Below are 26,635 nucleotides of genomic sequence, written 5' to 3'. Positions count from 1 at the left end.
ATATATAAAGTAATTCAGCAGAAATCTGTGCATGAAGTGATAAGCACTGTGAAAATTTAGTGTATAGCATCCTATGCATATTTTTAAAAATAAAGACCATTTTCTAAATTCTAAAACATAATTTTATAAGTATGTAATTTTCTACTTTGAGGGTGCTCCATAGTAATTTGACCCACCCCCTACTGTGTTTGTACATCAAGATTGCTTCTTGACCCGGCACGATGACTCACGTCTGTAATCCCAGCATTTTGGGAGCCTGAGGTGGGGTAGATCACCCCTGAGGTCAGGAGTTCGAGACCAGTCTGTCCAATATGGTGAAACTCTGTCTCTACTAAAAATACAAAAATTAGCCTGTTGTGGTGGCATGTAACAGTAGTCCCAGCTACTCGGGAGGCTGAGGCAGAAGAATCACTTGAACCCTTGAACCCAGGAGGCCGAGGCTGCAGTGAGCCAAGATCACACCACTGCACTCTAGCCTGGGTGACAGAGCAAGAGTTCATCTCAAAAAAAAGAAAAAAAAAAAAGATTGTTTCTCAGGGTTAACTATTAAAAATAAAGCTGTAGTGATATCCTCAAATATACAGTTTTGCCCAACTCTGTTTTCTTAAAACAAACTTCCAGAAGAGAAGATAATCTTAATCTTTTCATTCATAATTCCAATTTATCTTACAGAAAAGTTTACTAAATTATACCATTAGTAATAATGCCTGTTTCTCAACTATTTCTCCAGTATAAGGGAAAAAAATTATACCTCCTCGAAAAACTTTGCCAATTTCAAAGCAGAAAATGTTATCTTGTTTTGATTTGCATTTCTTTATTAGTTAAGTTAAACTTTTCTCTCTCTCTCTCTCTTTTTCTTTTTCTTTTTTTGGTTATAAGTATTTCTTCAATGTGAGTTACCAGTTTCCTGTTCTTTGCCCATTTTCCTATTATGGAGGACTTCTCTCCAGAGGCCTTTGCTATAGCATTCTACTCAAACCTGTTGTTTTTCTCAACATACCATTTTTGCTTTCCAGTATAATAGTTGATTAACATTTAGAAAATCACAGCTGTGTTTTTCTGAGTTTACTTCATTTAGTCTTCTTGTTTTATAGACTGTTTGACTGTATTATTTGGAGTCAGACATCTTGGAATTAAATCCAAGCTCAGATACTGTGCTAGCTGTGGGAACTTGGATAAGTCACTTTATTCCTCAAAGATTAATTTCTTTTTCTGTGAGTATGCATCATAGTTTTTACCTATGACATTTATGTAAATAGTACCTGGCATAGTAAGTGTATAATGAATACTCAGAGTAAACTTTGTTATTGCTTGTATTGTTATTAATCTTAATATTAAATATGATGACAGGGCCAGGCACGGTGGCTCACATCTCTAATCCCAGCACTTTGGGAGACCCAGGCAGGTGGATCATCTAAGGTCAGGAGTTCGAAACCAGTCTGCCCAACATGGTGAAACGCTGTCTCTACTAAAAATACAAAAATTAGCTGGGCGTCATGGTGGGCGCCTGTAATCCAAGCTATTCAGGAGGCTGAGGCATGAGAGTCACTTGAACCTGGGAGGTGGAGGTTGCAGTGCACCAAGATCCCGACACTGCACTCTAACCTGGGCAACAAAGGGAGACTCTGTCTCCAAAAAACAAAAAACTGAACTCCAGGAAGGCAAAGTGATCTAAATTTCAACAGAAATCTTCTTTCACTTTTACGAACCCCTTTTGCTTTGTTAAAGGATGGATTATAATAAAACTCTAATAAAATAAGTAAATAATGGACCAGGTATTTTTTAAAACAGCAAGGCATCATATCGTATCTCAGATATTACCAAGTAAGACAGCCACTTTCATGCCTATGTGTATGATAGACTCATACATATAACTATGTATAACTGTAATATTTTATATTATACTACCTAGCAAAGAGTTTCTAATTTCCTGAAGTGATAATATACATTTGTTTTATTTTACTGGACAAGTGAAAATATTATTTCATGCAAAATACATAATTTTATCCTAAATTATCTAGCAATCAATTGATCTGTCTATTGATCTATCAGTTGATCACTCTATTGCTCTATCTAGGTATAAACAGAACTTATATCCTTAAGAGTATATTTTATGTTTGCAATTGATAAGCAGTTTGGGTGTCCATTTCTGCCTCTCAAATGGGACCTACTTATAACTATTTTCATTTTATTTCAAAGTGGATCCTGCATATGACCACAGTACCCATATTTTGATATTTGTAAAAGATCACAGGTGGATTTTATGTGCTAACTAAAAAGAGCTAGAGATAGAATGAATAAAATGTAGTACGTGATATCACAATAAGGTGACTACAGTCAATAATAATTTATTGTCCATTTAAAAATTACTAAGAGTATAATTGGAATATTTGTAACACAAATGATAAATACTTGAGGCAATAGATACCACATTTACCTTGATGTCATTATTACCCATCATATACTTTATCAAAATATCTCATAAATATATGCACCTATTATGTATCCATAAAACTTACAAATAAAAATGAATTTTGAAAAATAAAGAAAAAATAAAAATGAGAAGAGCTAGAAATAATTACTCTTTAGTCCTAAGAATATGCAAAATGTTTGAAGGGTAAGAAATAATCATGGCAGGCAATATCATTCATCGTCTATGGATTTTAAATCTTTGCTGAGAAAGTGTGCATCAGTAAGAGGAAATTATTGGCTACTTAGATAATTGAAGTCAAATTTAATTGATTCTGCTATTAACCAAGCTTGAAAGATTTCTTGTTCCCCTAAGATGAACAAAGGATAAATCAAATATATGTTTGTGAGACTTGGGTAGCTCAAATAAATGATTCTCATAACCATTTTATCTTGTTTTTTTAATTCTAAATCTTAGGGAGAGAACAGCAACAGAGAGGAGATTTTTGTCCTTCAGTAGCTTACAATGCAATGAATATATTTTTAAAAATTGGAAGCACATGAAATGAATAAAATATGTAAAGTGAACCGTTATTAGTATTAGTAAGGAAACCAACAAAGGGCGGAGAAGAAGAATGTGCAGGGAATCTACCCTAGATGGGATGCCAGGAGAAAGTGAGAGGAGACCAGTGAGATCTGGCAGCGACCCAGGAGGAGGAGAGGGCCTCTCATAGGGGTATAGAGGCAGACAAGCCACACCTGACATGGTCTTCAGGGAGGAAGGAGTTGTACTTTATGTCAGCTGCAATGAGAAGGTCTTGAAAAACTTAAATCATTGGAGTAACATCATATAAAGATACTTCAAGGAACACCCCAATGATATTCAGACAGTAAGAGGAAATCTTAAAGGGAGATATTAGTGGGAGGTATTCCCTAAGGGAAAAGGGAATCCCTGAATAGAAAAGGGTGAGGTGTAGTACTTTCCTAGTTCAGTTCTAAACTACAGAAATGTAAACTGGATTACACATCTGTGAGTCATATATGTTGAACTAAATTATACTCAGTCCTTTTTCTTTTTTGATAAGCAAAGATAGGTGCCCATAATTCAAATTTTTTAAAAAATGAAGAGATCCAGGATGAGAGAGAAAGGGCAGAGGCAAAATGAAGAGAACTTGTGAAATTATCTACACCTGGAGAGCCCTAACGTTAGGCTATAAAGGATAAAAAGACCAAATAAAATGGAAATGCTGGATAGACTAACCTGAAAGCCATGGGAAAGACAAAAATGCATTTTGATTGGTGTCATCCAAAGATGGAAAGCTGGGAATCTGGAATAGGTAAGGCTATAAAAATACATCAGTTATAGACAATTCACAGAGTAGAAATTCTTTTTCAGTATACAAAAAGATTGTGCCACATACATACATTTTTTAATTACTATTTTGCCACTAACTTGGAGAAGGGAAGAATATGCAGGTTTTTCCGTTTCCAAAGCACGTGATTGGACTCCAAGAAGCAGAGGTCCGTTTGGTCTCACCCAGAACCATTCTAAAATTGATCACTGCTTTGCACAAGCTCATCCAGGATCTGTCAGGGCAAGTCTGTACCTTGGCATCACACGCAGGAGAATAGGAATTCTGTATTCTGGAGTGAAGAGGAAATTAAGAAGCAGAGAATAAAGAGAAGGGTAGCTGACTGACTATGTTATAATTACTTTAGGGGGAACAAAATAAGACTAAATGAAACTTTGGGACTTGTTCTTAGTTTATTTTTAATAATTAAACTTCTATGCTAGAAAATATCAAACATGAAAAATTAACAAAATCATATAATGAACTCTATGTAACCATCACCTGACTCCATCAAATGTCAATACTCTGCCATTCTTTCATCTTCTATATTTCCAGGCACTCTCCGATGATTTTTTTTGTAATGCGAGAGTTTAAAATCTGTTTCTATGCTTACACAAGGCTAATTCTTACTAAAGGAGTATAATTATATAAGTGATATTATCCAGCATCAGCTTTTTGATGGCTAGTATTAACTTGATGGTTTTGGTAGTAATGCGGGTAGAACAGAAAAATACCTTTTTATCTTGCTTGTATTTCATCCTGGCTAAACTCAAAATTTAAATATTTTGAATCATTTAGAAGAATCCTGAAATGGGACAGTTTGAAGACCAGGGTTCTAACCCTGTGCTCTTTTGCTGTCTTTGTGACTTTAACTGCTCTTGTTACTCTATTTTCTCATTTGTACCCTGAGATAACTAAATGAGATACTCCCAAAGCAGGTCTTTATTCCGAAGTGGCTTATTCACTGTTCCAAAAAATGGCCTCCATACTTCTCATCCCTATCCGGAGTCCTACCTTCTCCTCAAGACACGGTTCAAGGTTTCCGTTCCATCTGTAGTTAGAAACAGTTCCAGGGCCAGCGGGTGGCTCACGCCTGTAATCCCAGCACTTTGGGAGGCCAAGGTGGCGGATCATGAGGTTAGGAGATCGAGAACAGCCTGGCCAACATGGTGAAACCTCATCTCTACTAAAAATTAGCTGGGCGTGGTGGTGCATGCCTGTAATCCCAGCTACTAGGGAGGCTGAGGCAGGAGAGTCACTTAAACCAGAGTCGGAGGTTGCAGTGAGCCGCGATCGTGCCACTGCACTCCAGCTTGGTGATAGAGTGAGACTCTGTCTAAAAAAAAAAAAAAAGAAAGAAAGAAAGAAAGAAACAGCTCGGTTCATTTCAACCAATACTTACGGGGGACTGATTATGTGCCAGGCACTGTTTTAGGCACCAAAGATACAGAAGTGAGCAGAAGCAACTCGAATCTCTGCCTCATTCAGCTTGCATTCTAGTGGGGTGGCACACAACAAACAAGATGAATAATTGAAATACGTAGTAGTAAGCAGTATGTCGGATACTGATAAGCACAAAGAAAAATAAACCGGCTTCCTGAGAACTAGAAAGTGTATGTGTATAGGGGGAGGAGGGAGAAGGTAAAGAACAAGGAAGGTCACCATACAGATACCTAAGAGAAGACCGTTCTAGGCAGAGGGCCATCAAACACAAAGGCCCTATAGTGGGCTCTGCTTGCTGTTTTAGAAGGGCTGTCGGGAAGCCCTTGTGGCCAGAGTCCAGTAAACAAGAGAAAAGGTACTAGTTCAGAGAGGTGGGGGCTTAGAAGTGGCCAGCAAATGTTGAAGGGCCTCATACGTCATTTTTATGACATTGGCTTATATTTTGAATGAAATGGGAACTCCTTGGGATTAAAAAGGACCCATAGGATCTGACTTAGGTTTTAACAGATTCACTGATCTAGCTAAGAAGGGCAGAAGCAAGGAGAACAGTTAGAGTACACAGTCCATATCACACATGAAGGTAGCGTGGACCCGCCTGCTGGGTGTGGGAGTAGTGAAAAGGGGTTCGATTCTGATCTATTTTGAAGGTACAGCTGGCAGGATTTGCTGCGAGGAGTGAGAGACAGAGAGGAGGCAAGGATGATACTAAGATTTTTTGTTTTTTTTTTTTTTTTTTTTTCTGAGCACTGGAAACATAGAGCTCCTTTTAACAGAGAGGGAAGAGTCTGTCAGGGGTGGTGGGGGGCAATCATAGTGGTAGATTACCACCTCTAACACACATGCAATCCATAAATGTTCAGTAGACACCTCCCTCTCTGTTTCTCTACCAGCCTGCTTCACTATTTCTCTCCTTCATTCCTGTCTTCCTCTGTCTCACATTCATAGTGTGTTCTTGTCTAGCGTATGAAATCTCACCAGGGAAGTGTCCAGGCAGAGTCTACAGAGAGTGAAAAAGTAACTCTCCTCATATTTGTCTTTTGGTGTCACACCATATTGGGTGACCCTTCAGCTTTTCTCTAAAATTGCATAACATTTCAAAATTGAAAGAGATCATAAAGAATAACTTTATGATATTCCAACTTTTCACTTTATAGATAGGGACACTTAGCTCAAATAAGCTAGATGATGCACCTAGAAGACAGGAGAGAGGAGAAATAAATAGTATCGCTTTCTCAAAAGCAAGGAGTAAAGATATAACCATGAGAGAAGCAATTATGTGAGTGAATGACATAGTTTTAAATCCCAGAAAAGGAAACAAATAACAGAGTGCCAAAATAAAAAAAATGTTACATCTATCCCTAGAGCAGGAAAGTGAGTGGCATCAAAGGCAGTACTTCTGACATGATGGCAAAATTCATTTTACAAAGCTTTAACAGCTTTTCAATTCAATACTTTTCCAAATTTGTAAAAATTAAAATAGAACACTTACACAATTTTGTACTATTGGGCTGTAAAAACCAATGAAAATGGTTTCTAAAATAAAATGATCCAATCTCCATTTTGTTTGCAAATTCAGGCTTGCATAAACCTAATTGAGTTTTAAACAAACTAACTTGAAGCAGAACAAAATTAAAAGCATTCCTTGGATGTAGATTTTTCTCCCATTTAAAAATATTTAATTAGTTTCATTTTGTTTGGGTTTTCTGAAGTTAAATGATAGCTTCAAGTTATGTTATAAAAAAGCTCTAGGGTGATCACTTTATTACTTAGTTTGAATCTTGTTCATTTTGTTTAGTGAACATATAGTTATAAGTACAGGGTAATATAAACATTTATCCCCCAATAACTTTACATGTATGCATGAAGAAAGGCCCATTAATCTTAGCCAGGCACCATGCATGCCTAACAAGAACCTTTAGAATGATGCAAAAAAATAGTTCTAAGCTATTGCTTTATTTAAGGGTAGAGATGGAAAGATTATACCTTTTCTCAACCTTCTTAAGGGTCACAGCCAACACTCCTATAACAAAAGACAGGTTAACAAGAGAAAAGCATAACAGATTTATTTAATCAAAGTTTTACTTCACACAGCAGCCATCAGAAAGACCCAAATACACAAAAAAAACTCTCCATTTTTATGCTTAGTCTTCATGAAGAATAGACATCCATGTAGAAATACGATTGGACAAAAAGAGTATGATCTAATGCTAATAGATCATACTGTCCAGATTTTTTTTTTTTTTTTTTTTTTTTTTTTCCTGTTATAGCATTTCTTCCTCCTGGGTAGACGGCAGCACCCTTCTGGAATGAGGGTCTTATGACCTACTATCGGACAAGGTTAAGTCAGAGAAATGTCCTTATGGGCAACCCCTAGACAGAAAGGTGGGGAAAGTTAGAGTGATAACTAGTTTTTATGACTAGCTTTGGCTAATAGGGGTTCTGGTTTCTATGACCTGCTTGGAGGAAGAGAAATTCTGATGTCTATGACTTACTTCTGGAGAGAATGAGGAGCAAGAGACAGGAGGGGAAGAGAAGGTCAGAGAGGCCCTGGTTCTGAGACTGCTACTGAGGTCTTCCAATATCCTTTATTCCAAAGTACTCAGCATGCCAACATGCAATACTTTGGGATATTGTTTCCTGAGCCCCATCATTAGTAAGAAAAAAAAGAAAATCCTAAAGCATTTGACATGGTTTACACTTGATCTGAACTTTTCTGAGCTTCAGTTTTATCTGAAATACTGGAATGATCAGACTTGCTTGACCTGCCTAATTGGATGGTTATAATCATCAGATGAGATAATATCTTTGAAAGCTCCCTGATACACTGTGTCAGTGCAAATAGTATGACCATTCCAAAAACATGTCAACTTCTTTTTTCCCTGATTAAAAAAAGGGCTATATCCCAGACTCAGTCAAAGAAAAAAATGGGTATTTCCGTATTCTTTAAATAAAATATGTATGTCTCTAAGCTTGACATTTGAAAGAAGTAGGCCACATCCTGTGTGCTAAAATAGAAATATGGTGAGTTTTTCTTCAATTCCTAAAATTAAATGTGATTTCACTACAGTAGTTATTTTGCTATTTAACAATGTACACAGGTGTTCATCAGTACAGCACTGCCGTCTACAAACTGGAGCCAGGAACTCAGCACTGGTGGGTGTGGTTGCTTGAGGAAGGAGAGTTCCTCAACCTGAGAGCCAGAAATGGACACCTTGTGGATTCACCCATTGTAATTCAATTACACTTTATTGATTTCCAATGGAGAAAATCTATAGGGGGCAAAGCTCCAGGTTCCTGTACAGCGGAACTCCCATCCAAAAACACTAGAAACCAATTTAAAAACATACTGTTTCCAAAATAGCACAGTAAATGAATAGGCTATCAAGAGACGTCTATAATTATGTTTCTTTTTTCTCATCATGTGAACACACATACACCTTCAGACTGACACATTTAACCATCTCGCAGTCAAATCAACATCCTCCAAAAATAAAGCTGACATGGCTTTATGTCAGGACAACAGTCCTTTTTCTCCGACTGGTCATTTCAGATTTTATTTTAGCATCAGAAGTTGTTGTTTTGTTAGTAAAAGATACTGAAATCTTTATTCAAGTACGTGTCTAAATCTCTATTTTCAAAATTTTTATTGATCACCTTGAGGATTTTATCTTGAAGAGCCATAGCATGATCAGTTAACTCTCACATATTAGTGAATATTATTGAGAACCTAATATTTTTCTTGGGCACTCAGATACATGCTGGATGTTTGCAGACTAGTTGGAAGATAATACAAAATGTTAAAAAAAAAAAAAAAAGTAAGAATCGTTTTCAAGTATTGTCAAAATTGAAGAAATGACATGAGATAAGGAATCTCATTTGCCAAATCAAAATCTCCAGAGATGGAGTCTAAGAATATGTATTCTTAAAGCTCCCAAAAGAAGTCTGAGAGATAAACAGGTTTAGAAGCAATGAAGTGTATGTGTTTTTGCTTTCTCCCCTTACAGTCTCTCATCAGAGTGATCTGTTTAGTCCTCTCAACGTTTACAAAAAAGCTGTTAGGCACCACTTTAGTAGCTTTGCTCAGGCCATATCTGCTTGGCCCACAGGCAGTCTGTATGTGACACAGTCACCATCCCCTATTTTTCTTTATTTCTGACAGCCTTTCTCAGTGTCATTTAATGATTTCAAATCATTTCTTACCCCTCAAATATTGATGTTCCCTCTCTTCTTTCTTTGCACCTAGGCCCTTCCTGGCTGATATCACCCATTAAACCCACTTCAGCTGGAGGGCTCGGTTATGCCCTAGGGGATCCCTAAATCTTCATTCCCAACTCTGAACCTCTCCAACTCAGTTTCTGTCAAGGATTCCACACTCAAAATTTTTAACCTCAAACTCATTTCTTCCCTACTTCTTTATCAAAGGACTCACCTGCCCCGCACTGACTCTCGGCCTACTATGGGTAGGCAAAATGAAGTTGGAATAGGGACGAATGGAAAGACCCAAGCTAGAAGCCAGTTCCCCTCAAATCGCCCTTGTCCATGACTTTGCATCCACTTGTTTACTAAGACCTGTTTGTTCTACCTAAGGGATTTATGGTGAATCTTTCCTCTTCACTCCTCCAACTCCAGCCGTCCTGTTTCAAGTTATCACTTAATTGCTGACATTCTCCTGAGTTGGAGGAAGCTCATCTCTAACTCCATTTTGTGCTACTTTTCTGCCTCATTAGAAATGAACCTTTTTTCTTAAGGTAACTATCTAATATTTAGAAATTGTTTTGAATTTTGAAAAATCGGAATCACACCTTGATTTTAATTTTACTTTCACTATTTCATCATTTATGAAGTTGCCTAAAACGTGTAGAATTTCTAAGAATTATGTAGGAACTTCCAAAGAGTTACTCTAACTTAGCTCTTTATTAGTAAGAAATATAACAATTGAAGGAAGATATTTACATTTTGTTCTTAAAGATTTCAAAGTAAAAATTCATCAGTGTCTTTAATATACAGTTTCTTTCAGTGACCTGTTCCGCTGCCTACCTCGCTAATAGTTAGGATGTTTTTTCTGATGTTAACATTCTTTAATTTTGTCCTAAAGCATTATTTCTTCTATTATAAAAGCGTTATTCCTCATTTAAAATGTTCTACCTCGCTAATAGTTAGGATGTTTTTTCTGATGTTAACATTCTTTACCTTAATTTTGTCCTAAAGCATTATTTCTTCTATTAAAAAGCATTATTCCTCATTTAAAATTTCTAATATAATTTTTTACTATGTAAGCTATTCCTTTCCCATAGAAATATATTGTCCTATAGGTGACAACTGAATATGTAGGGTATTTCTTTTTCTCCCCTATATCATAAATCTTGAAGAGGGAAGTTGTTCTTCAATTTAGTTTCCATTTTCTCCCTAAATAGCATAGATACTTTAAGCATCTTTTCTTTGTTTTGTTTATTTAGTAGATGGGGAGAAATTTCTGCACATTTATGTGAACAATAATTCAAACCTTTGTGCAAATTTTTTTTTACATAGTAGGCTCTTCACATTTAACTCTCTGCTAATTATTATTATTATTTTTTTTTTGAGACAGAATCTCACTCTGTCACCCAGGCTGGAGTGCAGTGGTGCAATCTCAGCTCACTGCAATCTCCGCATCCCGGGTTCACGCCATTCTCCTGTTTCAGCCTCCTGAGTAGCTGGAACTACAGGCACCTGCCACCAAACCCGGCTAATTTTTTTATATTTTTTAGAAGAAACGGGGTTTCACCATGTTAGCCAGTATGGTCTCGATCTCCTGACCTCATGATCCGCCCACCTCTGCCTCCCAGAGTGCTGGGATTATAGGCGTGTGCCACCGCGCCCGGCCATCCCTCTGCTATATTCTTACCTCAGTATCTCACAATCAGAAGAAATGAATAAGATGAAGTAAATTGTTACAGTAATCAGAAGTCGTTCCCCAATCTATCCGAATATCATTTGTGAGGCCATCTACACAAATGACAACTCCATTGTTTGCTCAAGGTGCAAGTAATGTAAATTATGCATGCAATTTTCCTACAGCTTGTCAGTCATCTTACTTTTATTCTAGAGGAATTCAAGCAGTTATGGCACTTTAAGAAGGTGAGGAATAAGAAATGCAGGGCCATAGAACAGTTTACTTTCCCTTTCTGTTCAGGTTTCCCTAATGACCCTGTACTGAAACAGAACTGACAAATACTACAATTAACATCTGCTGGGTTTACTGGAGGAGCCCCACCTTGGGTTCTTTGAAAGTCTCACACATCTCATATGAAATCTTGAGAAGTATTCATTCAAAAGTTATATAAGAGCCATCCAGTATGTGGTAGAAAATGAGGTGAAGATCGGGAGCTTGGGGTTTTGTTTTCTTTTATTTGCTGGGATTATTGAGAGTTATATATTATGAAACTGAAAGAGAAATACTAGTAATCTGCAAAATTTGAAAAAAAAAAGTGGGAGTACTGATTAAGGCATAATTGAAACTCATGATACTTATAGTTACTGTTACTAACTTGAGAAAAATGTTTGAACTGATATTTTGCTTTGTAATATGTTTACAGAAAGTGGCATTATAAATTCAGGTATGAACACACATGAACACACACAAATCTACACACATAGAGTGGGGTGCTGGAGGTGGCTAGCACTGTCTTGAAAGAGACATTTGTGCATATCTTTTCCCAAATCCAGTTCAGTGGCTTTAACTTGACAGCTTGAAATTTGCCATAATGGGCATATTTACTCTACAAAAATGAGCAAGTGATACAAATCAATGTGTTTGCTTGTTTTTAATAGAGCCAGTTTTTAAACATTAAGCAGTACACATTGTCATAACAGGCATTCTTTTCTCAAGTTTCCATGACTGTTGCAGGACTGTTCACATTTATCTGCAATGGTTTTGCAGAGTCATTTAATTAAGGTTTGATTTCTTAATATCTTTATTCCAAATTTCTGTCCCAGAGGGTGGCAGCATAGTGCAATAAAAAGTACCTGGGGGCATTGTATTGAAAGATGTTAATCCATGTTCTGTCCCTTTGGTTCTTGGACCTTGGGAAAGTCACCTAAGCTTTCTGAGCCAAAAATTCTTCCTCTCTAAAATGAGTGTAGCACTATCACCATGGGGATTGAATGGGATGTCGCACATAGCAGAGATTGGCATAGAGTCAGACTGAAGCAATGGGAGCTCACCTCCCAGTATCATGGACTAATAGGGTTTGATGTTGAAAGCACCTCAAGAAATGTTTAACTTCTTAATCTCCTACAACCAAACTGTATGAATCTGATGAGTTCTTGAAAAAGTTCAATATCTGTGTTTCAAAGAGAAGGTCATTGACATTAAATGAGTTATCCAGGGTAAGTCTCCTTTATCCTGACAGAGTGATTCAGTCAAAACTTTCTCAACTATTCTGTGGTACCATCTTCTGGTCTCTAGGTAGAGCAGGTAACTACTTTTTCTCTCTCTTCCTTCTTTTCTATCCTCTCTTCTTCTTTCTTTATCCTTCCCTTCTTCTTCCTTTATCCTTCCCTTCTTCTTAATCCAATTAAATTTGATTTTGGTTCTATTAAGTTGCTCAGGTGCCTTCAGGAAAGTAGATCACTTGACTAAAATTTAGATCTTCTTCAAGAGCACACTTTACATAAATAATGAAAGACATTCATGCAAATGTCAGGTGAACTGAGGAGATGTGGGCAGATCAGGTGACACGTGGACAATGATCAAGCCTGGGGGAAAAAAAGGTAGCTGTTTGGTGGGTGCATGACTACTTTGAAAGGCTGAAGGCTGGGCATGGTGACTCACGCCTGTAATCCCAGCACTTTGGGAGGCTGAAGCAGGCAGACCACGAGGTCAGGAGTTTGAGACCAGCCTGGCCAATATTGAAACTCCGTCTCTACTGAAAATACAAAACATTAGCCCAGCATGGTGGCACACGTGCCTGTAGTCCCCACTACTTGGGAGACTGAGGAAGGAGAATTTCTTGAACCTGGGAGGCATAGCTTGCAGTGAGCTGAGATCGCACCACTGTACTCCAACCTGGGCAACAGAGCAAGACTCCATCTCAAAAAAAAAAAAAAAGAAAGAAAAAAAAAAGGCTGTAAAAGAAAGCCCTGTTTCCTGAGAAACTATTATATGCTAGATTCTGTGCTAGTAATTTTATAATTATATTTGTTTTTTCACAATATACCTGAGAGATTAGATATTGTATTCTCTGTTTTACAGGTGAGGAAATTAAGATTTAAGGCCATTAAGTTATCTTGCCCAAAGTCACACAGTTTGTGATAGAATTTGATTCAAAACTAAGGCATCTGTCCAATGTATCTTTTTCCAGTGCTATGTTACTCAGGTCAGAGTATATAGCTTCCATGCTTTTCATTTTCCTTTATTTTAATTTGAAATTGGACTTTTTGAGAAATATGCTCAGTTAATTCAGTCTCTTTAAATAGACATTTTAGGCCATAGTTTAGATGTTCTAGAAATTATTTTTAGTTTCTACTTCTAAGGAATGTTTTTATCTTTTAAGATTATACAAACCATCCAGTCACCAAGACAAAAAGTAGTCCTACTTTAGATAACACATACTAATTTGCACAGTTTATTCTACTGAATTTTGATTGTGTTGTGAGGTGAGAATCAAAAGCAGGAAGGACTCTAAGGGAATGGGGAAAGTGACACTGAGTGGATTAAAGTGCGGAGAAAAGAAAGTGGAAGGTATGGACAATAAACTACATTCACTTCAAAATTTTGTCCAGACTCAGCTCTGGCAAACATTGTCTCATTAAGCAGGAAACTCTGTATTTGCCCCACTATGCCCATGTGATTGGGTTCGCAAGGGAATGTAGATGAAGGATTATGGAAAAGCATGATCCACTGGTGAAAACAGAAGGTCACAATTCAGCCTGGTTTGCAGAAATCAAAACTGGGTTGATTCATTATGAGATCAGAAATGCAAATCCATAAAGAGCAGCTCAAGAAAGGAATTTATTCATGATCACTGGGTACAGACAGCCCTTCTACTTTTGCTTTGGTCCTTTCAGTCATATGAAGCATATTGTCATGTGGATTGTAAATATATGATGAATTACCTTCAGAGGACTTAGAATCATCTAGAGAGGTCCTTCCATGTGCAACAACTGATCCTGAGACTTGTTTGTGGTGAAGAAAGACTAAAAAGGGTAATAAGGGAGAAAGCATTTTATGTTCCATTTTACTTTATGTACTGGAAGGTATTTAAGTGGATGCCTTTACTTTGACTAGGGCCCATTATACTATGATAGTGTGTTTTATATCAAAGTAATTGGCTCAAAATATGCAATTTCATAACTTGAAGCCAGTAAAAGAAAATATTGTAATAATAATGGTGGAAGCTAGCACTTACCCTGTACTTATTTAGAACAGTGTCTGGCACATGACAAGCTTTGGCTATGATTATGAGTAGGAGAAAGATGATGATGGTGATAGTGATAGCAGTGGTGAAGATAATGATAGTGGTGGTGATGGTAGTAGTTATGATGATGATGGTGGTGATGATGATGTTGATGGTGATGGTGATAATGGTGGTGGTAGTGGTGATAATGGTGATGGTGTACCAGGCAGTGTGCTAAGCTCCTTACACGCGTTATGCCATTTAATGCCTGATAACTCTATACAACTGATACGAGCACTGTTTTACAAATGAGTAATTTATGTGGCACCACACAGCTAGGAAATAGTGAAGTCAAGGCTGCTGAAGCTCTGCCTCTTTGACACTGTGCTATATTTAAAAGCTTTTCTTAAAACATATGCTTTAGCTGGTTAGTTAAGACTAAAGAAAAACCCAAAGCATGATTTTTCTCCTTTTTGCTTGTCTTCTCTTAGCATGGGGTGACCAAACTTTAACTATTTCCTATCATATTTATACATGCACCCACATATAACTATCTTCAAGTAGAGCAGCACACTTTTGACAGTGACTGAAAATGTATTAATTTGACCTGAACAGTCAAAAAGAGGTGAGTAGCCCATGAGACAGGGTGAGAAAGTTCCCATAGATCCAGGCTCTGCAAACACCATTGCTGCCAGCCCAAAAGTAATCTATACACACACTCAATGTTCAATCATATATCAATCATTTAGTTTACCCTCACAAAACCATCCAGAGTAGAATCTTTACCTGTTAGGATCAACACTTTATTTCATTGAAAAAAGAAGATAATTTTCTTGAGGTTATGCTTGCCTATAGTTTGCAAAAATGTGACCATCATAATTCCTATGCAGAATTTTTCCCACTGTCAGATAAGATGTAGTATTTATTTGGTTTTGATTTTACATGAGCACAATACCATATCTACGCTAAACACGCACTTAACTGACAAGTGTGATGCATACTTAAAAGAACTTTTGTTTGCCAGTAAACTTATCTCAGAATATACAGAAATGTTCTGTGGAAATATTGAAAATAATTAATTAGAAAAAAGACTTGTTTATAGGTAAAGCAGATGTAACTGCTTTTTAAGAAAAATGAATAATTAGCTTATTGCTAAATGCAAGTGCAGAATTTTTAGAAATTATGCAATTTCTACTTTCTGCCTGCCAAGAAGAGATCACAAATGTCTCAAGAGACCATCTACTGTGGATCAATTATAAAGAAATATATGTAGTTTATTATTAAATAGTAGTAAGTGTAGCTTCCTGATTTGATCAAATCAACAGGAGCTCTGTAAAACCAGAATGAATGAAAGCTACATAAACTACCTGAAAGCTATGTAAACTCTCCTTTATCTGGATAAGGAAAGTCTCATTGAGGGATACACAGAAATTTTGCTTCTTACTTGTTAATAACAACAATAATGGTAATAAAAATAATAACACTTAATGAGGACATAATAGTTCTAGGCATTGTACTAAATGCTAAACATAAAATTTCATTTGATCCTCATGGTGAATCTACAAGATAGGTCTGGAAACTGAGGTACAGAGAATTTGGATGACTTGCCTTTGGTCACGCAGCCCACAAATGACAGAGAAAGGCATTAAACCCAGAGACAGAGTCCAATTCCTAAAATTGAGCCTTTTGCAGGTTCACAAGAGAGTAGAAAGCAAAACAGTAACAATGCTCTCTACTAATACAATCAACAACTAAATTTTGGTTTCCAGGTGATGAGAGAATAAGATACAGTACAGTGTTAATTGTGTAGCACCAGTTGCATTGGGTCTTCATCCAGAAATTGCACTTATTAGTTTTCTGACCTTTAGTGAATTCTTTAGGTTTTCCAGACTTCACTTTCCAAGTTATTGTGAGAGTAAAAAAGCTAAATCCTTTAACACTAATATAAGAAGCTTCTATTAGTATCTTTATTTCTGCTGCAGCTGTTGTCATAGCTATATACCTTAGATCTAAACTGTACTAGAGATGGGGTAGATTCTTGTGCACAGTGTTATCAGTTACAGACAAAATAGATCAAGTCTAGATGGAGAAAGGCAGGGAGAGGTCATTTCAGGAAGGGGAATCAAAGGCATGGATGTGAAAAAGTCCCTGATGTCAGCAAGAGATCATAGGTCTCTCAGTTGGTTTCCTAACTATCTTGGGTATGTATAGAACTCTCTATGTAACTATCCACATTTGTCTAAATTTCCCAATTAAGTTTTGGCCTTCCTTTGACCTTTAGGCTTCTTTTCTTTTCTTTTCTTTTCTTTTTTGAGAAAACAGAGTCTTGCTCTGTCACCCAGGCTGTAGTGCAGTGGCGCGATCTCGGCTCACTGCAAGCTCTGCCTCCAGGGTTCAGGCCAGTCTCCTGCCTCAGCCTCCCGAGTAGCTGTGATTACAGGCACCCGCCACCATGCCTGGCTAATTTTTTGTATTTGTAGTAGAGATGGGTTTCACTGTGTTAGTCAGGATGGTCTCGATCTCCTGACCTCGTGATCCGCCCGCCTCGGCCTCCCAAAGTGCTGGGATTACAGATGTGAGCCACCGCACCCTGCCCTGACCTTTAGGCTTCTATAGATGTATGTTTGGAGTTCAAAACCAAATATATATCTTCTACTGACTAGTAAAATGGATTGTCCCTTAGTGGTGTCTGTATTACAATGTAGCATCTACAGTAAATGAAGATATATTTATTCTTCTGCGGTGACTTTTTCTCTTCCATACCCTCATTTTCAATTAGTCGCCAGGTTCTGTGAGTTCCACCTCTGAAAAGCATCTGGAATCTGTAGTCTCTTCTACCACTAGCCTACTCAAGCTTTCTTAAGCATTTTTTGCTTGAACTGTTGTGTCTGTATTGCATATGCTGAGGTGTGTCTGTCCTGCCTGTGGTCTTCTCAGAAAATCTTTGCCCAGAGCTTCTGCAAAGTGAATGTGAGACACTCTGGCTATGACTGATGAGATCAGTGGCAAACTAAGGAAATCAGCCCAACCAATCCAGTCTTTGCCCACTAACATGAGAACTGAAGAGGCAACATGGCCTTGGAGATGACAGGATGCAAAAAAAGGAAGCTGGTTCAGGATAAGAGACAGGAAGAATCAAAGAAGGCAATTATACAGTGACTGAGAGGCAGAGAGAAGAGGATTCTCGGTTTTTAGTGGCTGCTTAGCCCCAGTTCCTGTGAGGCTTCATATAGTGTTACTGTGCTTCCTATGTTTATGATATTGCCTTTTGTAGCGTGAGTACTCCTTTACTTGACCTAGCTGAATTCTGTTGTTTCACCCAAATATCCTCTACAACAGCTTCTAAATAGCCTTTTTTCTGTTTTACCTCTTTCCAAACCAATGATTACCAACCTCGGCTGCATTGGAATCATCTTAGAAGATTAAAATCAACAATGTTTCTGGGTTCTATCGCCAGATGTTCTGACTCAAGTAATTTAGAGGTGGCCTGCATTTGATTGGTTAAAATCTCTACAGGTGATTCTGGCACTCAGCAAACACTACAAACAAAACCAGCGTTTCCAGAAATTTTCTGATAATAATAACTGCCTGGGATACTGCTTAAAAATAGATATTCTTGGACTTCTCTAGTTTTGGGGTGGAACCCAGTGATATATATATTTAATATAACTTGCAGGTAATTCTTATAATTAGGAAAGTTTGGAAAATACTGCTGTCATCTGCCCTTCACCTTGCTGCTAAAATAATCTTTGTAAAACATATAATTGTCTAGCCAAAGAACTTTAAATAACTTGCCATTGCATCTGAGATGAAGCACAAATTCCTGGGCAGAACATTTAAGATCACTCGCTGCCCTTTAGGTTTGTTCATGTTCTTTGTGTCTCTGTCTGAAATCCCCCTGCCTTTGCTTTCTTACCTAGAAAACTGACACATACTTAAAGGCTCAGTTCAAGGGTTACCTGTTCTATGTGACTGTCCTGCCTCACCTTAAGGAGAATTTTTCTTCTTTTTCTGACTTTCCATAGCACTTTGGACCAACATCTATTATATGTTAATGGGTACATGTTTTGAGTTTCTGAAAAACACTCTTGGGTTTTGTTTTCATGTACCCATCAGTGCTTAGTATGGTGCCTAGCACAAAAGAAGCGCTCAATGAACATTAGTTGAATAAATGAGTGCATTAGTAAAGATTTATTCTACCTTATGTCAGCGCTTCAGTTTGTTCCTTGAGCAATGGAAGGCATTTTGAAAAGTTGGCTAGCGTTAGTTGCTATACCATTTTTGCTAATTTATTTCAATCTTTTTTTTTTTTTTGCGCTGGCCTGTAATTGGAAAGTTTTAATAGGCCTCTTTAAATCATCATCTATTTTTAATAGAAAATATATGCAGTTCATTTTCCATGTTCATCAAGTCTCTTTGTTAGAATAGCTTGGAGCCTGAAAGTTGCCATACACTAGTGTTAGGGTTAAAGCTCACAAATTATCTGATCTAAGGTAACATGTCTTTCTCATTCTCTGTCCTTGCCAACATTTTACACATTCAAGGAAAGCGACTCCATGGCCAAAAGAACAAAAGCCAGGGGGTGAAGTGGGGAAAACAAAACAAAGCTCTGAATAAATGCAAAATGAAAGCAGCCAATGCTAGAGGGAAAAAAAGAAAAGGTGAAAGAGCAGCGAATTTGGTTATTAGAAACTATAAAGTGAAATCCTTTATGTTTTTTTCCTATAACATTTTAGGTCTTTCTAAATTTGCCTAAGCCGACTTACTTTTCGAGGGAAGATTTTTTTTATTGTCCAATGTTTTGGTGCCAATTTTTATAGCACAAACTGAAGCTAAATTTGCAGCCAGTTAGCATATAATTTATTTTAAAAGCTTAAATAGGATATTTTCCATGCAAGGTAAAGCTTTGCAAATACAAAGCCGGCAAGAACAGTGAATAGTTCTTACTCATTTTAGGTATTGATGGAGGGGAATGGGTGTAATTCAGCTGGAGTCCTCAGTCCCAGCAGCAAATGCAACACTCTTCATCGTTCTGGAAAAAGGGAGAGGCTGTTTGTGTCAAAGTTTGAAATGTTACCTTTTGTGGCAAGGATAATGTGATTTTATGTCAGCTCTCCCCCTATTTTCCTCTTTTGCTGAGGAGCCAGTATCATCATGCTCCTGAATTAAGAATCCATGGATAGAACACCAAATGCCAAATAAGAGTTTTCTTCTGATGCTTGTTGGTCCTCATTCTAATAACTTATCACTTGGCCTTACAAAGTACTTTTGATCTGAGTGTTCAAAAAAACGACAGATTCTTTGACCCTTGAAAGAAAATGGGTATTATCTCATTTATCTTTACAGTGTTCCTAACAGCAGATTACATATCTTTTCTATTCAGTGGTTGAGATAGAAGAGATGGTCTCCACTGGATATTAACAACTTTGCAGAGGAGGAGAAGGTGGTGTCAAATTTACTCTTCAGGGCCTGGGTCCATAGACTATAAATGTATCTTCAATACTATACGGGGTTAGCACAAGTTTTTCCAGTTGTTTCTGTCTCTGGGGTGCTGTGTGGTCTTAGCTATCTGGACACCTTTCTCTATTAGGCTTGCTTGATTGGGTTGCAAGAAGAGGATACTTGCTACATTTATTACATTTATTTTCTGTTTAAGACAGAGACACTGAAACAGAGAAGGGAAAAATTATTTGTCTCAGAGCAAAACGTTACTCATTATTGAATCTAGTTCCACAGCAGCAAACTATTGATTTCTGCCTATACTGTGTGCTTTGGTGTTTTTGTCACTTTTTTTTTCCTTTCACATTATTATTTTTATTGTCTTTTATAATGGTCCTTAACTTCAAGATAAGTTTAAATGGATGTCAAAGAAAAGAATAATTCAAAAAGGTGTGTAAATAGTAAAATGACTGATTCTTTGACCCTTGAAAGGAAAAGAAACAGTCATGCTTACAAGTTTAAAAGAATTCTTCAGTTGGATGATTCTGAAAGGATGCAGCCTTGTTATTAACACTGAAAAGTTTAATTACATTTCATTATACTATACTAGCTTCTCTTAATTGCTAAAACGGGGACTATGAAAGCAAAAACAAAAATGCTTAATCTCTAGGAGCTAGATTTTCCTCGCTGCTTTGTAATGTAAATGTGCCTGTGTGTATATTAAAATTCACACACTCCATCCATCTCACTGGCATTTAATGGAGGGGTCACCTGACTTCACCTAGAGCCGCCCCCCTCCCTTTCCCAGAGGAAACCCAAAAGTGAGAGACAGGCGCGTAGATAACACAGGTTCTTGTGCTGAGAGATGTAAATGCCCCTGACTCACCGGGAAGCAAGCGAGGTTGCTGGTGGGGGTTGGGGAAAGGGAAACAGAGGGAGCGAGCATAAGCGAGAGAGGGGAGAAGGAGAGAGAGGGAGAGGGAGAGAGGGAGAGGCAGAGGGAGACAGAGAGAGAGAGAGAGAGAGAGAGAGAGAGAGAGAGAAGTGCTGCATGCTTCATCTTTGAGAGGAGGGAAAACAAAAGAGCTCAGCGGCAGTTTTGTGTTGCTGTGTCTGGCTTAAAGAGGAAAATTCTAGACATCCATGTTGAAAAATCAAAGCTCAGCTGAGACTACTTCTATCAAGAAAATTATTTTTATCTGCGAATGGGTTGGATCAGTACAGGTGGTTTGAGAAGACACTGACTGAGGACCATGGAAAGGTGGGAGAGGACGTGCGGCTTCTCTGCTTCCTTTGAACAGAGCTCTAGGTTAGTAAGCTGAAACTGACCCGGGTCTGGCTTAAATATCTATATGTGTGTATGTGTGTGTGTTCTATTTATAGCCTCCAAACCCTTCTGCTCCTCAACCCCTGGGGAAGGCAGTGCCATATTCCACCAGATGTGAACCTAAACTTGATTCGACTCTCACTTCATTTGCCAAATGCCTCTCGTTTGTTTGCGGAGCTTTTGTTTAATACAGTCAGTGGAGAGCCATCATGATGTCTCCTTCTAAGTCAGAATGTGTGTTTCAGCCTTAGATTGTCAGGTGGCTGTTTGGAGAACAGTTAGCGTTTTGCTCCAGAAAGCTGCAAATGCATGATGAGGTTATTGTGAAATATAAACAGCAAATATCTGCTGACTTGGCATTTCTTCTAATGTCAGAATAATTCAGAGAACCAAGTGCATTTGCCTTATCTTTATTTCCCACATAATTGACTTCAAATATAATAAGTTTGAAATGGCACCCCATCAACAAAGACACACACCAGGTATTCTTCCAGCAGAGTGTGTTCTACCTCCTACTGGAGCTGAAGCTTACAAAATTAATTTTATGGGGACCTGGTTTGGGGAAAAAAATACAATGTGTTATCATTAAAATAGGTTTAGAGCCTTTTTTACAACCAGTGGGTACAGATGTGTGTAAAACAAACACATAATTTCTCTTGTTTCTTGCTGTGCAGATAGAGTGTCTTTTGTTCCTGCATGTGTATTTTCCTGTGTTTTTACAAAGAAAGCATTGCTTGTGCTTTCCGTGATAGCAAGAGGCTTGTATGCCAATTTGCCATTGTGCCCTGGTCAAGAATCTGCTCTATTCTGAAGTAAACTGCCCAGAGGTATTAGTCAAGAACGTGGAGAAGGGTGGGGAGTGGGAAGAGATGCTTTTTTCTCTTCCTCTTTTTTTTCCCCTTTGACTCAGAAGTGTCTAATTCACATGATGTTAAGAGGAAATGGGGGGAAGCATTTAGTTCTGAATAGGATGCAGATCGGTGCCATGCAGTTGCCACAGACTATAACAAGAAGATGCTCGGAGCTGAGGGAATCACATTTGTAATGGGGACTCTTTAAGAAAATGTTCTGTGAGGGTGACTGGCTGGGTCCCTTTGGACCAAATTAAGATGCGCTCTGGCAGTGCACTAGCAGCTGTGAGCTGACATTTTCTTGTGAACCTAGTGAAAAATGGCTCCATATCTCTGTCTCGTCCTGAGGAGATGGTCTTTGAGTAGTCGAGCCTTTTCTCGGCATTGTGATTTGCTCTGATCTCTGTTTTCTGATGGGGACGGACTGACTTGTGGTTCCTTTCAGTTCGCCTGCCTTTTTAAATCTCGGCTTGAATGGGGAGTGGGTGGTGACGGTTTTACTTCAGTACAAACTACCCAGAGCGAAGCTTGCAGAAGATATCTTTATGGCAATCATAGGTTTCCATTTTTAAAAGGGTGGATTATATATATTTTTGGACGTGATCTAAAGCACTTTGTTTTTGTTAAGTGGGCTCATAAACAATTTCTCTAAGAAAAGACCCGTGCATGTGTGGCAGCTTACGTTTGGACTTTGGGGAGGGCTGACCGGTTTTAAAAAAAAAAGATTTTTGCCTGTATTATCCAATCTGAAAGTAAAAAGCTGTGTCTTTGTATCTTGTCATGTTTTCCCTTTTTAAAACTGTGATCCATTGTGCAAGGAGAAAGATGTGTCCCCGCGCTAGAATGCAGAGAGGGAATGTACTACTGTCCTGTACTACACATGTGCTTATTAAAGAATTCCTGTACTGAGCAGGGAGTGGAGGTGCTACAGCAGCCACACTGTTCCTTTATTTAGGCTTTGGTTTGTGAGAGCTCCAGCCAGCAGAGGCAGGATGCGCTTTAGCAGAGAGCTATGTGTTTGAGGGACTGATTAAGAGCATGTGTTGTTTGGGGGTGTGCGAAATCGGTTCTCTATTGTATAGCATTTTAGGATGATGGTGTGAGTACAGAGCAGGTTTATATCTTAGGCAGAAGGTACGGTGTTGAGGCGCTATCCACTAGAGAGGGGAGCATGAGGATGCAAAATAGTGCAATAGTATGTGCATTGTGCAGAAAAATAATTCTTTAGATTTTATGGTAGTTCCCTAATTATAGAAATTTGGAAAAACTTCAGCGCTTCCTGCAAAATGACATGGAGTCATCTCCACACTAGGACAAGTAAGACTTGAGTACAATACTTTTAACAGCATGGAAACAGCTTCGTAAGTGTTTTAAGTGTGACATTTGCTCCACTGAAGGGTAACCCTCCAAGGGTTTACATCATGAGCACCTTCCCATAGGCTGAGAATTAGAGCACAGATTTTCTGGTGTCTGTTTAGAATAATTTTGATAAAGCTAAGAGCTTACAGAGGCAATAAGATTCGCCTCTTTAGTAGAACAATGGAAATGGAACTTTAATACAGCATGTAGATCCGATTGCTGCTTTTATACATGTAGACAATCTGACTGTGGTACATGATGTGCTTTGGGGAAATCTATGTAATTATAGCAGAACAGCAAACAAAACAATAGGTGAGGTGATATAATGAAAACATGGATCTCCAAGTTCCTAAGAGGATTACCAAGTCACTCTTAAATACTGCTAATGACTGCAGGTGAGGTGATTTTACCCAGAGAAATTTCAGATGTTCAGAATTAGAGGACCATGTTTGTAAAGCTAAGAGCAGAATTTGCTGGCTGTTGGAGAAGCTGGATGGAACTCATATTTAAACCAGATAATGTGTACATATAAAAGAATCAAAATCTTAGAAACTTCCCACCAATGGAATTTTGTTTTAAAAGTTGCAAAATAACTAAAATGTAGAAAATAGTTCACAGTTCAGAAACCATCAAGGGAGAAATGAGAACATCCAGAGAACAAAATGTTTGCAGTGAGAGTTATGTGCTACCTGAACAACATTCAAGATGCCGAAGAGTTCTTAATGAGAGCTGAAAAAGAAAAATTAACGTTTTGAAATAGATGTCTGTATTTCTATATTCCTATAGCTTTGAGTTTGGAAAACAGAAAATTTCCCAAGGATAAATTAGTTATTCGTAAGATGCCTGTGGCATGGAAAGGAAAACTTGATAAAACAATTAAGTTTCAGGCAAACATATTTTACTCTGAATTCTTCTTGAAACATTTTTAATCACAAAGCTACTAACTTTCTGAGAATATCTTCAGTAGTAATGGCCTGCTTTCTGACATCCATTTTCTCTATCACTTTAGAACTCTACTACCTTAAACTCTCTTTTCAAGTTTTAAAAGCGTTATGAGGTGACAACATGACATTAAATAAGCAGATATGATAAAAGACTGACCTTAAAACACTTTAATTTTATGTTCAATTTCAGGAACATTTTTCTTCTACTGTGTCTGTCATCAGCTTTTGCTCTTAGTCACACAGCTCGTGGCACTCTTTCTAAGATGTCAGCTGCTTACTCTGAAGATAACAGATTTTTAATTGTAAAAAAAAAAAAAAAAAAAAAAAAAAAAACCACTGTGCTGCCCTTTTGACTGCATTAGGTGTACCTTAATAAAGGTTAGAACTTTGTTACAGGCCGGGTGCGGTGGCTTACGCCTGTAATCCCAGCACTTTGGAAGGCCGAGGTAGGCAGATCACGAGGTCAGGAGTTCAAAACCAGCCTGGCCAACATGGTGAAACCCATCTCTATTGAAAATACAAAACAATTAGCTGGGTGTGGTGGTAGGCACCTGTAATCCCAGCTACTCGGGAGGCTGAAGCAGGAGAACTGCTTGAACCTGGGAGGCAGAGGTGGCAGTGAGCTGAGATCATGCCATTGCACTCCAGCCTAGGCAATGAGAACAAGACTCGGTCTCAAAAAAAAAAAAAAAAAAAGCTTTGTTATAATGTGAATTCTCAATGTAAGCATTTCACAGATATCAGAGGTTAAAGCATACATATACTGTACATTTGAAGCATGTCAAGACCTATAACATATACAAAGTCAACAGTAGGATGGTTAGTTTTTTCCCTAGTTCTCATCACAAGGATGGCTTTCTGTCACATAAGCCTGCTTTCCAGAAGCAGTGCATTATTCTGTTTTCTCCTACAGATTCTTTACTCATTCTCCCAAGGCCTACTAAGAATACATCAAATTCAGTAAGTATGATGACATAAAAAGTGTCCTTAATTGGTGGTTGAAAATTTAGGTGATATTCACCATGTGGAGGAACACAGAATAGTTGTTTTTCTCTTTAAAGCAGTAAAGTAAGTCAAACTTCGGAGTGTTTAAGGAAACTAACAATATGTGTACTGTGAAGTAAGAGGCTAATTGCCAGCCAGTTAGCCAATGAAGGAGAAGATGCAAGCTTAACTTATGACTCCAGTTGAAGCACTGTAGCTCAAGAAGTTCCCATGTTAATAGGACCTCAGCTAAAATTCCAGAGCTGGTTGCTCAACTTGTTCACCTTTTTGCCATCTGGGGCTGGGGGAGGAAATAATATATTAAATAAGAGATCACTTTTGCTATAAGATAATCTCTCTAATAGACCAGTCCTGCAAACAGTTCAGGTATCTTTAAAATCATCTCAGTCTGAAGTTTCTATAACTTTATCCATGAAGCAACAAATCCCAGGTGACTTTGGAAGCCACTCAAAGATTTATTCTAAAATTTTGGACTGATCTTGCCAAGCACGGACCACAAAAGCTCAAACCCAGCCAAATAAGAAAGGCACAGGGATGAGGGCTTTCTCTGGTCTGTAGCAGAGAACTGAACTCTCTGGGTTATTTCATTCAAAGGGCCACAAAAGCTCAAATGCCAAGCTAAGGAACTGCTGGCCAAGTATGGAAGGATTCTTGATCTTGGATTCGTACAGCTGTTTACGAAGAGCCTTTCTTTTAGATCTTAGAAAGCATCATATATCCTTCCCTCTCAGGCCTTAGCACATGCTGGTGCCTCTGCCAGAACACGTTTCCACCCACTTTGCTTGCTCAGCCATTAAATTGGCTCTCTCTGTCATATTTGCTCCAGGTTCATCATGCTTTTTCTTCATTACTTATCAGGTGTTTCTGTTTTGTTTTTCCAATATTTAGTTTTATGTTAGTGTTATTACTTGATGAATGTCTTTGTCTGCCAGGAGGCAGGACCTTCTAAAGTAAGGGTCGAAATTCATTTTGCTCACAACAGTATCTATCTATAGGACCTCAAATCACGTCAACCAAGATATAAGATGTGCACTAGAGCTGGCATTATGGCTCACACCCATAATCCCAACACTTTGGGAGGCCGAGGCGAGCAGATCACGAGGTCGGGAGTTCAAGACCAGCCTGACCA

At 38.0% G+C, this 26,635-nt stretch overlaps 1 protein-coding gene across 10 annotated transcripts in view; it reads left to right on the top strand.

Annotated features, from left to right (window-relative positions):
- LOC101024293 (membrane-associated guanylate kinase, WW and PDZ domain-containing protein 2) overlaps positions 1-26,635 on the top strand; it is a 1,445,327-nt gene that overhangs the window by 685,830 nt on the left and 732,862 nt on the right. Inside the window, exon 1 of one of the 10 annotated variants that reach the window (XM_031665963.1) lies at positions 17,101-21,329. The exons of the other annotated variants lie outside the window; for them this stretch is intronic. The gene's annotated coding sequence lies outside the window, so the exon portion shown is untranslated. Of the gene's footprint in view, positions 1-17,100; positions 21,330-26,635 lie in introns of those variants that run through there. 10 annotated transcript variants of the gene reach the window in all.

Source organism: Papio anubis, chromosome 4 (genome assembly GCF_008728515.1).
Source record: "Papio anubis isolate 15944 chromosome 4, Panubis1.0, whole genome shotgun sequence".
Taxonomy (NCBI): Eukaryota; Metazoa; Chordata; class Mammalia; order Primates; family Cercopithecidae; genus Papio; species Papio anubis.
Note: the sequence above shows the minus strand (reverse complement) of the source record. Positions and strands in the feature narration are given on the sequence as shown.